Genomic DNA, 13,691 nt, shown 5'->3' on the forward strand with positions numbered 1-13,691 from the left:
TCTGGACTGAATGTTAAAATGATCAATTTATGAGTCCAGTCTAATATGAGGATTATACAGCCATTGCGACATGGATTTACAAAGTAAGTACACTATCCTCATCATGCCTAAGAGAGCTATATAATAATTTATACAGCTTGTATTCTAAAATCAGATGACAGATCCAATTTAATGCATCTTCATCATAATACCTAAAGTCATATTTCAGATATTTTTACTATGAAAGAATATTCATGGTCGTAGAGTTTTCATGTATCCATATTTTACTACTAAGTTGCTTGTGTCAAAACAAAAGACAAGGAAAAAAGCAAAAAGAAAATGAGTATATATCCCATAGTAAGCAAATAAGTAAATGGGGGGCACATCCTTTTGACTTTCAGGAGCCATATCTCACCATCCGCTACTGCTTCATACATAAGACTACTTTCATTTTGTAGACAATCATCTTGGTTATCTCATACATAAATTTGCCTGCAACTATTTAGCATATGATTACTTATGCAGATTCTTGTTATGTCACTGCATTGTTACTGTTTTACTCCTGGTGGTGGAAAAATCTTTTTGTTTTTATAAACTTCAAAGTACAACCTGTACTCACATTCCCTAATAGCTCAATGTGTTATTGGGCAATTCCAAAGCGAAAGGTCATTGGTTCAAATCGAGGAGCAGCAAAGAACACAATTTCCCGAGAAAAGATAAAAAAGCATCATCCAGCTCATCGATAGCAGTCTCTCGGCCAAAAAAAAAACAAAAACACAACATGAAGAGCAGACTCGCCACAAACTTGTTAACCCCTTAGCGACCGCCGATACGCCTTTTAACGGCGGCCGCTAAGGGTACTTAAACCACAGCGCCGTTAATTAACGGCGCTGTGGAAAAAGTAAATAGCGCCCCCAGAGGCCGATTTTCTCCGGGGTCTCGGCTGCCGGGGGTAGCCGAGACCCCAGAGAACATGATTTGTTTTTTTTTAACCCACTGCGCATTTGCGATCGCCGGTAATTAGCTCCCCCGATGCTCCTCGTGTCTCCCGGTGGGCGCCGCCATCTTCAAAATGGCAGGCGCATGCGCAGTGCGCCCGCCGGCCGGCACCGGGAGAATCTTTGGGGTCTCGGCTGCTGGGGGTAGCCGAGACCCCAAAGAGCATGATCGGGGTCGGTTTTACCGACCCCTGTTTTGCGATCGCCGGTAATTAACTGTTTACCTGCGACCGCAAAAAAAAAAAAAAAGTAAAGTGTAATTCTCTGTCCTCTGATGTGATCGCACATCAGAGGACAGAGAAATAGGGGGATTCGGGGACCCTACAATACTCACCTGTGTCCCTGGATCCTCTTGCTGCTCCTCCTGGCCGCCGGCAGAAGAAAATGGCGGGCGCATGCCCAGTGCGCCCGCCATCTGTCTCCATCTGTCGGCCGGCAGGAGAACAGCAGTTGGGGCTAAAATTAGGGTTAGGGTTAGGGGTAGGGTTAGGGGTAGGGTTAGGGCTAGGGTTAGGGCTAGGGTTGGGGCTAAATTTAGGGTTAGGGTTGGGGCTAAATTTAGGGTTAGGGTTGGGGCTAAATTTAGGGTTAGGCTTCTTTCACACTTACGTCGGTACAGGGCCGTCGCAATGCGTCGGCCCGACATACCGACGCACGTTGTGAAAATTGTGCACAACGTGGGCAGCAGCTGTAGTTTTTCAACGCATCCGCTGCCCAATCTATGTCCTGGGGAGGAGGGGGCGGAGTTACGGCCACGCATGTGCGGTCAGAAATGGCGGATGCAACGTACAAAAAAACGTTTCATTGAACTTTTTTTGTGCTGACGCTCCGCCAAAACACAACTGATCCAGTGCACGACGGACGCGACGTGTGGCCATCCGTCACGATCTGTCGGCAATACAAGTCTATGGGCAAAAAATGCATCCTGCGGGCACATTTGCAGGATCCGTTTCTTGTCCAAAACGACGGATTGCGACGGAATGCCAAACGACGCAAGTGTGAAAGTAGCCTTAGGGCTAGGGTTGGGGTAGGGGCTAAACTTAGGGCTAGGGTTGGGGCTAAAGTTAGGGTTAGAGCTGGGATTAGGGTTAGGGTTTGGATTAGGGTTGGTATTAGGGTTAGGGTTGGCATTAGGGTTACGCTTGGGATTAGGGTTAGGTTTGGGATTAGGGGTGTATTGGGATTAGGGTTAGGTTTGAGGTTAGGGTTGAGATTAGGATTAGGGGTGTGTTGGATTTAGGGTTTTGATTAGGGTTATGGTTAGGGTTGACATTAGGGTTGTTTTGGGGTAAGGGTTGTGATTATGGTTAGGGCTAGTGATTAGGATTATGGATCAGGTTGGGATTAGTGTTAGGGGTGTGTTGGGGTTAGGGTTGGAGCTAGAATTGGGGGGTTTCCACTGTTTAGGTACATCAGGGGGTCTCCAAACACGACAGCCAATTTTGCGCTCAAAAAGTCAAATGGTGCTCCCTCCCTTCTGAGCTCTGCCGTGCGCCCAAACAGTGGGTTACCCCCACATATGGGGCATCAGCGTACTCGGGATAAATTGGACAACAACTTCTGGGGTCCAATTTCTCTTGTTACCCTTGTGAAAATAAAAACTTGGGGGCTACAATATCTTTTTTGTGAAAAAAAATTTTTTTTTTATTTTCACGGCTCTGCATTATAAACTTCTGTGAAGCACTTGGGCATTCAAGGTTCTCACCACACATCTAGATAAGTTCCCTGGGGGGTCTAGTTTCCAAAATGGGGTCACTTGTGGGGGGTTACTACAGTTTAGGTATATCAGGGGCTCTGCAATCGCAACATAATGCCCACAGACCATTCTATCAAAGTCTGCATTCCAAAAAGGCGCTCCTTCCCTTCCGAGCTCTGCCGTGCGCCCAAACAGTGGTTTACCCCCACATATGGTGCATCAGCGTACTCGGGATAAATTGGACAACAACTATTGCAGTCCAATTTCTCCTGTTACCCTTGTGAAAATAAAAACTTGGGGGCTACAATATCTTTTTTGTGGAAAAAAAAAATTTTTTTATTTTCACGGCTCTGCATTATAAACTTCTGTGAAGCACTTGGGCATTCAAGGTTCTCACCACACATCTAGATAAGTTCCATGGGGGGTCTAGTTTCCAAAATGGGGTCACTTGTGGGGGATTTCTACTGTTTAGGCACATCAGGGGCTCTCCAAACGCGACATGGCGTCCGATCTCAATTCCAGCCAATTCTACATTGAAAAAGTAAAACGGCACTCTTTCTCTTCCAAGCTCTGCGGTGTGCCCAAACAGTGGTTTACCCCCACATATTGGGTATCGACGTACTCAGGAGAAATTGCACAACAACTTTAGTGGTCTAATTTCTCCTGTTACCCTTGTGAAAATAAGAATTTGTGGGCGAAAATATCATTTTTGTGTAAACAAAAGCGATTTTTTTTATTTTCACGGCTCTACGTTATAAACTTCTGTGAAGCACTTGGGGGTTCAAAGTGCTCACCACACATCTAGATAAGTTCCTTAAGGGGTCTAGTTTCCAAAATGGTGTCACTTGTGGGGAGTTTCCACTGTTTAGGCACATCAGGGGCTCTCTAAACGTGACATGGCGTCCGATCTCAATTCCAGCCAATTCTGCATTGAAAAAGTCAAACGGCGCTCCTTCACTTCTAAGTTCTGCGGTGCGCCCAAAAAGTGGTTTACCCCCACATATGGGGTATTGGCGTATTCAGGAGAAATTGCATAACAAAATTTATGGTTACATTTCTGTTTTTACACTTGTGAAAATAAAAAAAAATGGTTCTGAATTAAGATGTTTGCCAAAAAAAGTTAAATGTTCATTTTTTCCTTCCACATTGTTTCAGTTCCTGTGAAGCACGTAAAGGGTTAATAAACTTCTTGAATGTGGTTTTGAGAACCTTGAGGGGTGTAGTTTTTAGAATGGTGTCACACTTCATTATTTTCTATCATATAGACCCCTCAAAATGACTTCAAATGTGATGTGGTCCCTAAAAAAAAATGGTGTTGTAAAAATGAGAAATTGCTGGTCAACTTTTAACCCTTATAACTCCCTAACACAAAAAAATTTTGTTTCCAAAATTGTGCTGATGTAAAGTAGACATGTGGGAAATGTTATTTATTAACTATTTTTCGTGACATATCTCTCTGATTTAAGGGCATAAAAATACAAAGTTTGAAAATTGCAAAATTTTAAAAATTTTCGCCATATTTCCGTTTTTTTCATAAATAATCGCAAGTAATATCGAAGAAATGTTACCACTAACATGAAGTACAATATGTCACGAAAAAACAATCTCAGAATCAGCGGGATCCGTTGAAGCGCTCCAGAGTTATAACCTCATAAAGTGACAGTGGTCAGAATTGCAAAAATTGGCCTGGTCATTAAGTACCAAATTGGCTCTGTCACTAAGGGGTTAAATGACAAATGCACTCGCAGGGTGCAGCAGGCCCCCGATAATAAATGCTAAAGCAGCACAGGTGCAAGCTACTGATGAGAGCAACCACCCACTCGCCCAAACATTAGAGGGGTTGGCTGCCTAGTAGCAAAAATGCACATAGGTAAGGCTTGCATAAGACACTATTCACACAGATAAATGTGATGCACAGTGTCTGAACAACCTATTGATCACGCCCATAGTATTAGCAGGCGGGCCGTTCAGCACTATATATATACATGCAACACACAGGGAACAACATAAAGGGGCCCTGCCGCACCCTGCAAAAAGATGATAAAAAGGGCAAAAAAGATGAAAAATTAAATACTGTATATAATACATTAGATGAGGCATTAGTTACAATTTTGGCCAAAATGGATAAGCTTGCAACCCAACGTCAAGGGTCCTCATCAACTTGCAAGTCCTACTCTAATATCAAAACAGCTAACATAGAAAAACTCAAAATAAAAAAAAGGCAGCCAACCCCTCTAATGTTTGGGTGAGTGTGTGGTTTCTCTCATCAGTAGCTTGCACCTGTGCTGCTTTAGCATTTATTATCGGGGGCCTGCTGCACCCTGCGAGTGCATTTGTCGTTTGACAAGTTTGTGCTGAGTCTGCTCTTCATGTTGTGTTTTCCTTCGAAAGGCACATCCAGTACTCCCACCAGCCTCAGCAGGTAAATACCAGGTGGCTTTTTTTTTTCTCCACTATTGCCTCTATGTCCAGACTCCATCTCATTGCATATGGATTGTACCACGGTGACACTATTTTGATCATTGTTTGTAAGATGTTTTTGAACACTGTCTAGTGTCATTCTCCTGCCACCCCAGTAAATATGCACATGCACTTTATTCAGTCACACACCTTCTGGTATCTCTGCTTGGTATAGTATGTGTAGCATGGTCATGATTATTTACTGATTATATGGCATGTATACATAGTCATGCACACATGTTGAATTCTTGTTTTAACTTACTAGCTAGTTACCTATGCCTGTCATTGCTTTTTGAAGTTTGTATGTCCCTGGTGTAGTGCCCATCTTGGGTATCTGTTCCCACTCTACCACATTATCATATATTTTAATACATTTTGTGATATGTACGCCATTATTGGACTTTTTTCGGTTTGTTTCTTCGTGTTTTGATATGCTAATTATGCATTTTCTAGGCCAGATGCTTTTGTTGACTTCGAAAACAGAGGTGGAAAAACTATGCAAATAGATTAAATAATCAAGTAATGTTACTTGATCTCATCTCCATTCTTACCATTTATGTAAATACTGAATGAAGGACACTTGTTAATTATAAAACTAGGTTACAGGCCTTTATATAGAGAGACAAAGATTCAGCAAAGACATCTAAAAGGTACCTTCACACTAAACAACTTCACAACGATATCGCTAGCGATCCGTGACGTTGCAGCATCCCGGCTAGCGATATCGTCCAGTGTGACAGGGCCGCGCTTAGTAACCCGATGTTTACCCTGGTTACCATCGTAAAAGTAAAAAAAACAAACACTACATACTTATCTTCTGCTGTCTGTCCCCGGTGCTCTGCTTCTCTGCACTCCTCCTGCATCCTGTGTCAGCGTCGGCCAGCCGGAAAGCACAGCTCGTCACCGCTCTGCTTTCCGGCCACTGTGCTCACAGTCAGTGCAGGAAAGCACAGCGCCAGGGACAGACAGCGGAAGGTAAGTATGTAGTGTTTGTTTTTTTTACTTTTACGATGGTAACCATGGTAAACATCGGGTTACTAAGCGCGGCCCTGCGCTTAATAACCCGATGTTTACCCTGGTTATCGGCATCGTTGGTCGCTGGAGAACTGACTGTGTGACAGCTCTCCAGCGACCAAACAGCGACGCTGCAGCGATCGACATCGTGGTCGGTACCGCTGCAGCGTCGCTTAGTGTGAAGGTACCTTAAACACCCAGGGACTCTACGAGACTGCAGCCAAGACATCATGGCTCCATCACAAGGGACACGGACTTATCATTCTACAGAATGCCAACCTAGGAGACCTCGGCCCCGGTTGGAAGACTACAGACCTGCTCCATTAACCATCGCAAATTCATGGATATGTTTGAAGATGCCTGGTTGTGACCCTCCAGTCAACTGGCCTTGTACCTGAATGGACTGTCATCTTCCTGCACTTGCTGTTACCTCCTCTCGGTGCGTGTCACAGCTGGGGTTGTCGACCCTGGAAGCTCTGAAGTAACAGCAAGTATTCCGGCAAGTCAGCAAGACTTTTGCTGGGACTGTTCCACATGTTAGCTGCCTGTTTTTGTGGTTCAATTAAGTATTGCCACACTGTTTTACCCTCACCCTTTGTTGTCTGAGTAGCGTTATGCCTACATTAAAGGGAGAGCGGGCGTTCAATGGGACGATCCCCGATCCATGTGGTTTCGCCTAGCGGACTGGGGCGCCCTCCAACCTCCCTTGTCTTTACACTAATCATGTGCAAAATAGCTGCAAGTCATATAGCCAAGGTGATATTCTATAAAATTATGGTAGTCTCGAGTTCAAAGCAGTAGTGTATGGTGAGATATGGAACCTGAAAGTCAAAAGTTCAAAACATTGTTTCCCCTTTGCTCGTCAATGTAGTTTGACATGTGCAGGTGTCTGAACAGTTGGGCCCCTTTCCTGCGCTGCCTTTATCTACATTGAGGTCGGCTGACACAAGATAAGGTTTTAATACTAGAGACAGTATAGAACTGTACACCTTGTTGAGGGGGAATGGCTTTTATGCTGTTTTGATCAAAATAGTTTTAATTAAATGTCCTATGTTATTTACAAGTATTATTACTTTTTACTTATTTACAATATAGCAGATTTGATTTACACAAGAAATTAAAAGAAAATTAGTGATCCCATAATGGTGAAAGGTAAGTATAAGCAGACAATGTTATTAAAAAGTAACACTTAATAAATTATTAAAAATACATACACAACAAAACATATACGGTAATTAGAACCTCTAAAAGACCTGCAAATTACCAGGTCAAATGAAGCACCAATTGTCTGTAATTGACCACTGACCTGTAATGGAAAGACCTGACAGGGTGCAATAAGTGAGTCATAGATCAATAAGAAATAAATTGAAATGATCTCGCCCAATTCAGGTACACAATAGGATCTTTGGCGTTGGTTCTGTTGTGTCTATGTAACATAGTAACATAATAACATAGTTAGTAAGGCCGAAAAAAGACATTTGTCCATCCAGTTCAGCCTATATTCCATCATAATAAATCCCCAGATCTACGTCCTTCTACAGAACCTAATAATTGTATGATACAATATTGTTCTGCTCCAGGAAGACATCCAGGCCTCTCTTGAACCCCTCGACTGAGTTCGCCATCACCACCTCCTCAGGCAAGCAATTCCAGATTCTCACTGCCCTAACAGTAAAGAATCCTCTTCTATGTTGGTGGAAAAACCTTCTCTCCTCCAGACGCAAAGAATGCCCCCTTGTGCCCGTCACCTTCCTTGGTATAAACAGATCCTCAGCGAGATATTTGTATTGTCCCCTTATATACTTATACATGGTTATTAGATCGCCCCTCAGTCGTCTTTTTTCTAGACTAAATAATCCTAATTTCGCTAATCTATCTGGGTATTGTAGTTCTCCCATCCCCTTTATTAATTTTGTTGCCCTCCTTTGTACTCTCTCTAGTTCCATTGTATCCAATTCCATATGTATTCTTGATCATTTGTTAAATGTTACGTTTTAATCCCATTTTCTGCTTATACTTATTTACTTACTACAGGCTATATGCTTTTTTTCCCCGTGGGTTTTGTCTGTGAAATAACCACAGTGTGAACGTGTTCTTACACATTGCGTGTATACCAACTTATGCTCCGGCTCCTTTCTTTCTTTTTGCTGTAGGTTGTTTGTTTAGTCACATATGACATTTTTTCACCATGGATTTGGCAGCAGCCATCCCTTGTCAAATAATCTGCATGTGGACTTTTATGCGGATTGCATTGCACAGGGTGAAACCTGTAGTAAGTCAGCGGTTGATCCATAGGACATGCGGAGTTTGCTGTGAATTCATTAAATCCATCACATAAAAATACACCACATGTGAATCCACTCTGACAGTACAGAGTCTGATGCATTTTGCTATAATGAAGGGTCTTCAATCATTCTGCCGTATGTGGAAACTTTTTACCCAGTGACTAATACAGATGGTTATTGCCAAATAACGCTAATCCCTTATTATTGCATCTGTAACATTTAAGCCTTTGCTTTCTTCTTTCCAAATGTGTCAAATTGTTATAATGAATATTCAGCCGCTGTAGTCATAAAATAATGTCATCAGCCAACAAATACATTAAGATCAATATTTTGGAAATGGCGATACAGAATAGATACCGTGGTTCATGAAGGCTTCATTATGTTCTGGATCCATCACATTCAATAACAGTCCAGTTAATGGATGATGAAAGTTAAAAACAGAAAGTCTAAAGCAGAAAATGTTAATTGTGCCCGTCTCCGGATTCTTGATGAAATTAGCGCCATTAATGATGTGGTTTTCGCTCAGTTTATTTGTTGAATGTTTCTTCTGTTGTTGCTTTATCTGTTCGGCTTCCAGTTTTGTCTACAAGAACATAATGGAGTCTGAAACTTATTTGTAACCATCTGTCCCTATTCCCATGCTGCAATTAAAGCGGCAATCACTGCTTTACTAATTCATTGGTAGTTTTCAGGCATCACAATTCTGGTTCATGAAACATTTATTTATCTTTCTCACTTAGTTAGCGCCATTAATTCCACAGCGCTTTACATACATCACCATCACTGTCCCCATCGGGGCTCAGAGTCTAAATTCCCTATCAGTATGTCTTTGGAGTGTGGGAGGAAATCTGAGAACCCAGCGGAAATCCACACAAACCTGGGGAGAACATACAAACTCCTTGCAGATGTTGTCCTTGGTGGGATTTAAACCCAGGACCACAGTGCTGCAAACTTCAGTGCTAACCACTGAGCCACCATGCTGATTAGGGAGGGCTTACAATTAATGCAGAGAATGGCGTGAACACAGTCATGTAAGGGTGCCTAAAAACTCAGAGCAATGCCACCTAAGGTTAAAACAAGCTCGTGGCACAAGTGTTTGCACACACCTAAGGTTAAAACAAGCTCATGGCACAAGTGTTTGCACACACCTAAGGTTAAAACAAGCTTGTGGCACAAGTGTTTGCACACACCTAAGGTTAAAACAAGCTCGTGGCACAAGTGTTTACACACACCCAAGGTTAAAACAAGCTTGTGGCACAAGTGTTTGCACACACCTAAGGTTAAAACAAGCTCATGGCACAAGTGTTTGCACACACCTAAGGTTAAAACAAGCTCATGGCACAAGTGTTTGCACACACCTAAGGTTAAAACAAGCTTGTGGCACAAGTGTTTGCACACACCTAAGGTTAAAACAAGCTCATGGCACAAGTGTTTGCACACACCTAAGGTTAAAACAAGCTCGTGGCACAAGTGTTTGCACACACCTAAGGTTAAAACAAGCTCGTGGCACAAGTGTTTGCACACACCTAAGGTTAAAACAAGCTCGTGGCACAAGTGTTTGCACACACCTAAGGTTAAAACAAGCTCGTGGCACAAGTGTTTGCACACACCTAAGGTTAAAACAAGCTTGTGGCACAAGTGTTTGCACACACCTAAGGTTAAAACAAGCTTGTGGCACAAGTGTTTGCACACACCTAAGGTTAAAACAAGCTCGTGGCACAAGTGTTTGCACACAGAGCTGCCTATATGACATTTTACACGTGATCTCCTGATACTGCCAAATAGGGTCCATTGTGCTCTGTGTAAAGGGTATTAGAAAGTTGGGTGGAGCAAGCCACATTTTTATTTTTATATGACTCCTTTGGGAATCAGAGGCAATCATCATACAGTATATATCTTCTGGAGCACTTTTATGACTGTACAAAATGGAGCCATAATATGGCTGACTTTTCAATAACCAAAGCTCTGCTCACATTGGTGTCATGGTTTTCATTCTTACAGTATCCCTGAAGGCAAGCACAGAGCAATTATGACTTGTCATAATTTTGCGCCCGGTGTTTATATGCCAAAAGTTTGAAATTTTCAAAAGTGTTTTACGTAAACACCCCGATGAATCGGGGCTCGTGTGTTTTAAAGTTCTCTCCAAATCCCTTTAAAAAATGGGATTAATACAAACCCCAAGTGGAGCCCTAAGCTTCTGTGAAACACATGTTGGTACTTCTTTCTTAAACTTTTTGTCATTTCATATGGACACAGAAATGTAGCAGACTAGTAATCAAAATGGAAATTTTCCAATGCTTGTGAACCAAATTTGGGATAAAAATTGGGGGGTGTCTTATAGTCAGAATGTAGCTTACCAGGGGGACAGAGGTGGAGCGTCATTACAGGAGGCGGGATCGCTGCTGCAGGAAGCCGTCAGCGACAGGAGATGCTGCAGGCCGTGCGCTGGGAGGAAGGGGTGTCCCTGTGGTGTGAGGCAGGAGTCAATGATCTCCCGGTGGTGGGCTTTCAGAAAATTTTGGTGGTGAGAGGCAGGAGCGGAGATCCCACTGCGCAAATTGATCTCCCAACTTCAGGAAAATGGCTGCCGGTGTCGGTGCATGAGCAGATTTAGATCTTGGCTCAATATCTCTGAATGTTTAATACCAGTCCTACTTTTACCAACTATTATGTTAATACACAAAAGGGCTCATACCCATCAGTGTGAATAAAATCGCTCCGATGTTCATGAAAAGTTGGACAAGTGTCATGGAAGTACAATGTGATTTTTCTCACCTAGCATCCATATGACATGCGTATATAATCCATATGCAAAGCGATTTTAACATTAGCTTTCATATAGAGGAGTTCTGTATATCATTTAAAGATAATTTTCAATGTAAATATTCTTCAATACATAGAACGACAGATCGATAGATAATAGAACGATAGACTGACAGATAGATACGGTAGATAGCTACAAAAATGTGAGTGACATATAATTAGTACAGTTCTTGTGAGACTTACTGTACATGTATTTCATTAATAAATCAATCAATAACAGAAAAAAATGGCCTGGGGTCCCTTGAAATTTTAACCCCTTCACCCCAGAGTTTGTTTTTTCAGTTTTGCGCTTTCGGTTTTCGCTCCCCTCCTTCCCAGAGCCATAACTTTTATATTTTTCAGTCAATGTTGCCATGTGAGGGCGTATTTTTTGCGGGATGAGTTGTACATTTGAACGACACCATTGGTTTTACCATGTCGTCTACTAGAAAATGGGGAAAAAAATTCCAAGTGCAGTGAAATTGCAGAAAAAGTGCAATCCCACACTAGTTTTTTGTTCACTAAATGCTAAAACTGGTATTTGTTAAAATACAAAAAAGCTTAAGCAATCTTGAAAATTGGATAATTTTTTCATAAGAGAATGTGTTACCCTTAAGGAAGCATATTGTGTGATGATACAAAGGGATGCTTCATACCGCCTGGCCATAATGAGTCCTACTTATTCATATACAGTGGGTATGGAAAGTATTCAGACCCCTTTAGATTTTTCACGCTTTGCTTCATTGCAGCAAGTTCATTTTGTTTTCTCATTAATGTACACTTTGCACCCCATCTTGACTGAAAAAATAGAAATGTAGAAATTTTTGCTAATTTAATAAAAAAGAAAAATATGTTAAATTTTTTTTTTTAAATTAGATGAGGTTTAGAGAGTCAGACAAATAGCATTACTGCAGACGGTGTATGGCTATACATGGAGTCCCTACAGGTAAGTTTATATGGCTCAGATGTGAACTAGATTTTCCAGTCACAAAATATGCAGCATATTACTGTAGATCTGTCACAGCGCCACTTATATCATTTTTATAAAGTCAGCATTTTCAAGTAAAAAAGCAAGAGAACTGGTGATCTCACATGGCCACCAGAGTGTCACAAGCACAAAATAGCATTTCAGGAGGCCCTGAGAGAGCATGAGTGCATGTGAAACCTAGTTAGCCACCTGGGATCACCAGTCCTCAGACTTTTACCTACTATTGTAAAAATAATAAAGAATTGGGTTATATGGCGAGTGCCACTGTGACATATCTCCTTCGGTAACCAATAAAATAAAGTAGCTCTCTGTAGCGCTATAGCAGGCAACCATGAAATACATGAAATTTGAATTGCACTAGTGCTCTAGAAAATAAGAAAAATTGAGAATACTTAGCGCACAAATTGGTCAATTCTTGTGTACACGGCAGCCACGATAGGTCCCAGCAATGAGAATCGCCCTATCCTGTGAGGACTCCTCTCATGGGCTGATGGCCTACATTTTTAAGGGAAGGCACGATCCGGCTGTAATTAAAACCACCAAAGGCTGAGGGACCAATTTATGTGCCAAGTGTTTTCTGATTATTAAATATAGGGGGACCCTAAGTCATTTTTTTGGGGGTCCCCCATTTTGATAACCAGTAAAGGCTACGTATACAGCTGTAAGATGATATTAATAGCCTGGGAAGCTCCATGGGTATTACCCCCTTCCCAGGCTATAAACACCTGCCCCAGCTGTCCACTTTTCCCTTCCCCATGACAGCACCGATACATGAGAGATGGTCCTGCCCCAAGAACAGGAAACCTGCAGAGGAGATAAAAGATGGGGGCGGCACCTCTCTCCTCAGTTTGGTTTCCTGTTCTTGCGGGGAACCTGCGGTGCTGCATGGGGAGGGGATCTCCCTTTGCTGTCCGGTCATGAACCGAGGTCCGCGGTGGGTGCAGCGGCGGCGGCGTGCGCGCGTCGCCCGCATACCTGGAGCTGCGAGGGCGTCCTTCCCTGCTGCAGAGTCCCCGGTGTCCGCTCCTGGCCGGAGACTGGGCCAGGGAAGGAGACGAAAGTAAGGCAGCAAGAGGTGTTCCCATCATGACGCTGGCGCCAAGTGAATGGGAGAACTTCCGGTTTGTGAACCGGAAGTGATGCCACACGCCGGAGAAGCGGTGTGCTGACACTCCCCGGGGGGGAGGAAGTTCAGGGACGCACACACCGCTTCCTGCCCACCGATTTTTAAACTGCAAGGCGGCAAGCAGAAGCTGGTAAAAGCCTCCTGCAAGATGGCAGATCCTGTGGAATCAGCGATCCCAGCAGAAAACCCACAGCCTGTCGTGGTACTGAGGTTCCAGTGGGTGAGTGCCTTTGTAAGGCAAACCATGTCAGTAACACTGTGTTTTCTGTATATGTATGCAGGGAAAGAAAGTTACCTCTAAACAAAAGATTAAAGTGTGTGCACTTTGTGATAAAAGCCTTCC

The 13,691-nt window shown here is 42.8% G+C and overlaps 1 protein-coding gene across 1 annotated transcript in view; it reads right to left on the reverse strand.

Annotated features, from left to right (window-relative positions):
- The window catches only part of LOC138638498 (mitochondrial fission factor-like), a 123,506-nt gene extending 114,698 nt beyond the window's left edge, over window positions 1-8,808 (reverse strand). The window contains exon 1 of the mRNA XM_069727841.1: window positions 8,790-8,808. The gene's annotated coding sequence lies outside the window, so the exon portion shown is untranslated. The remainder of the gene's footprint in view (window positions 1-8,789) is intronic.
- Between the last annotated feature and the right edge of the window lie 4,883 nt (window positions 8,809-13,691).

This window comes from Ranitomeya imitator, chromosome 5 (assembly GCF_032444005.1).
Source record: "Ranitomeya imitator isolate aRanImi1 chromosome 5, aRanImi1.pri, whole genome shotgun sequence".
Classification (NCBI taxonomy): domain Eukaryota; kingdom Metazoa; phylum Chordata; class Amphibia; order Anura; family Dendrobatidae; genus Ranitomeya; species Ranitomeya imitator.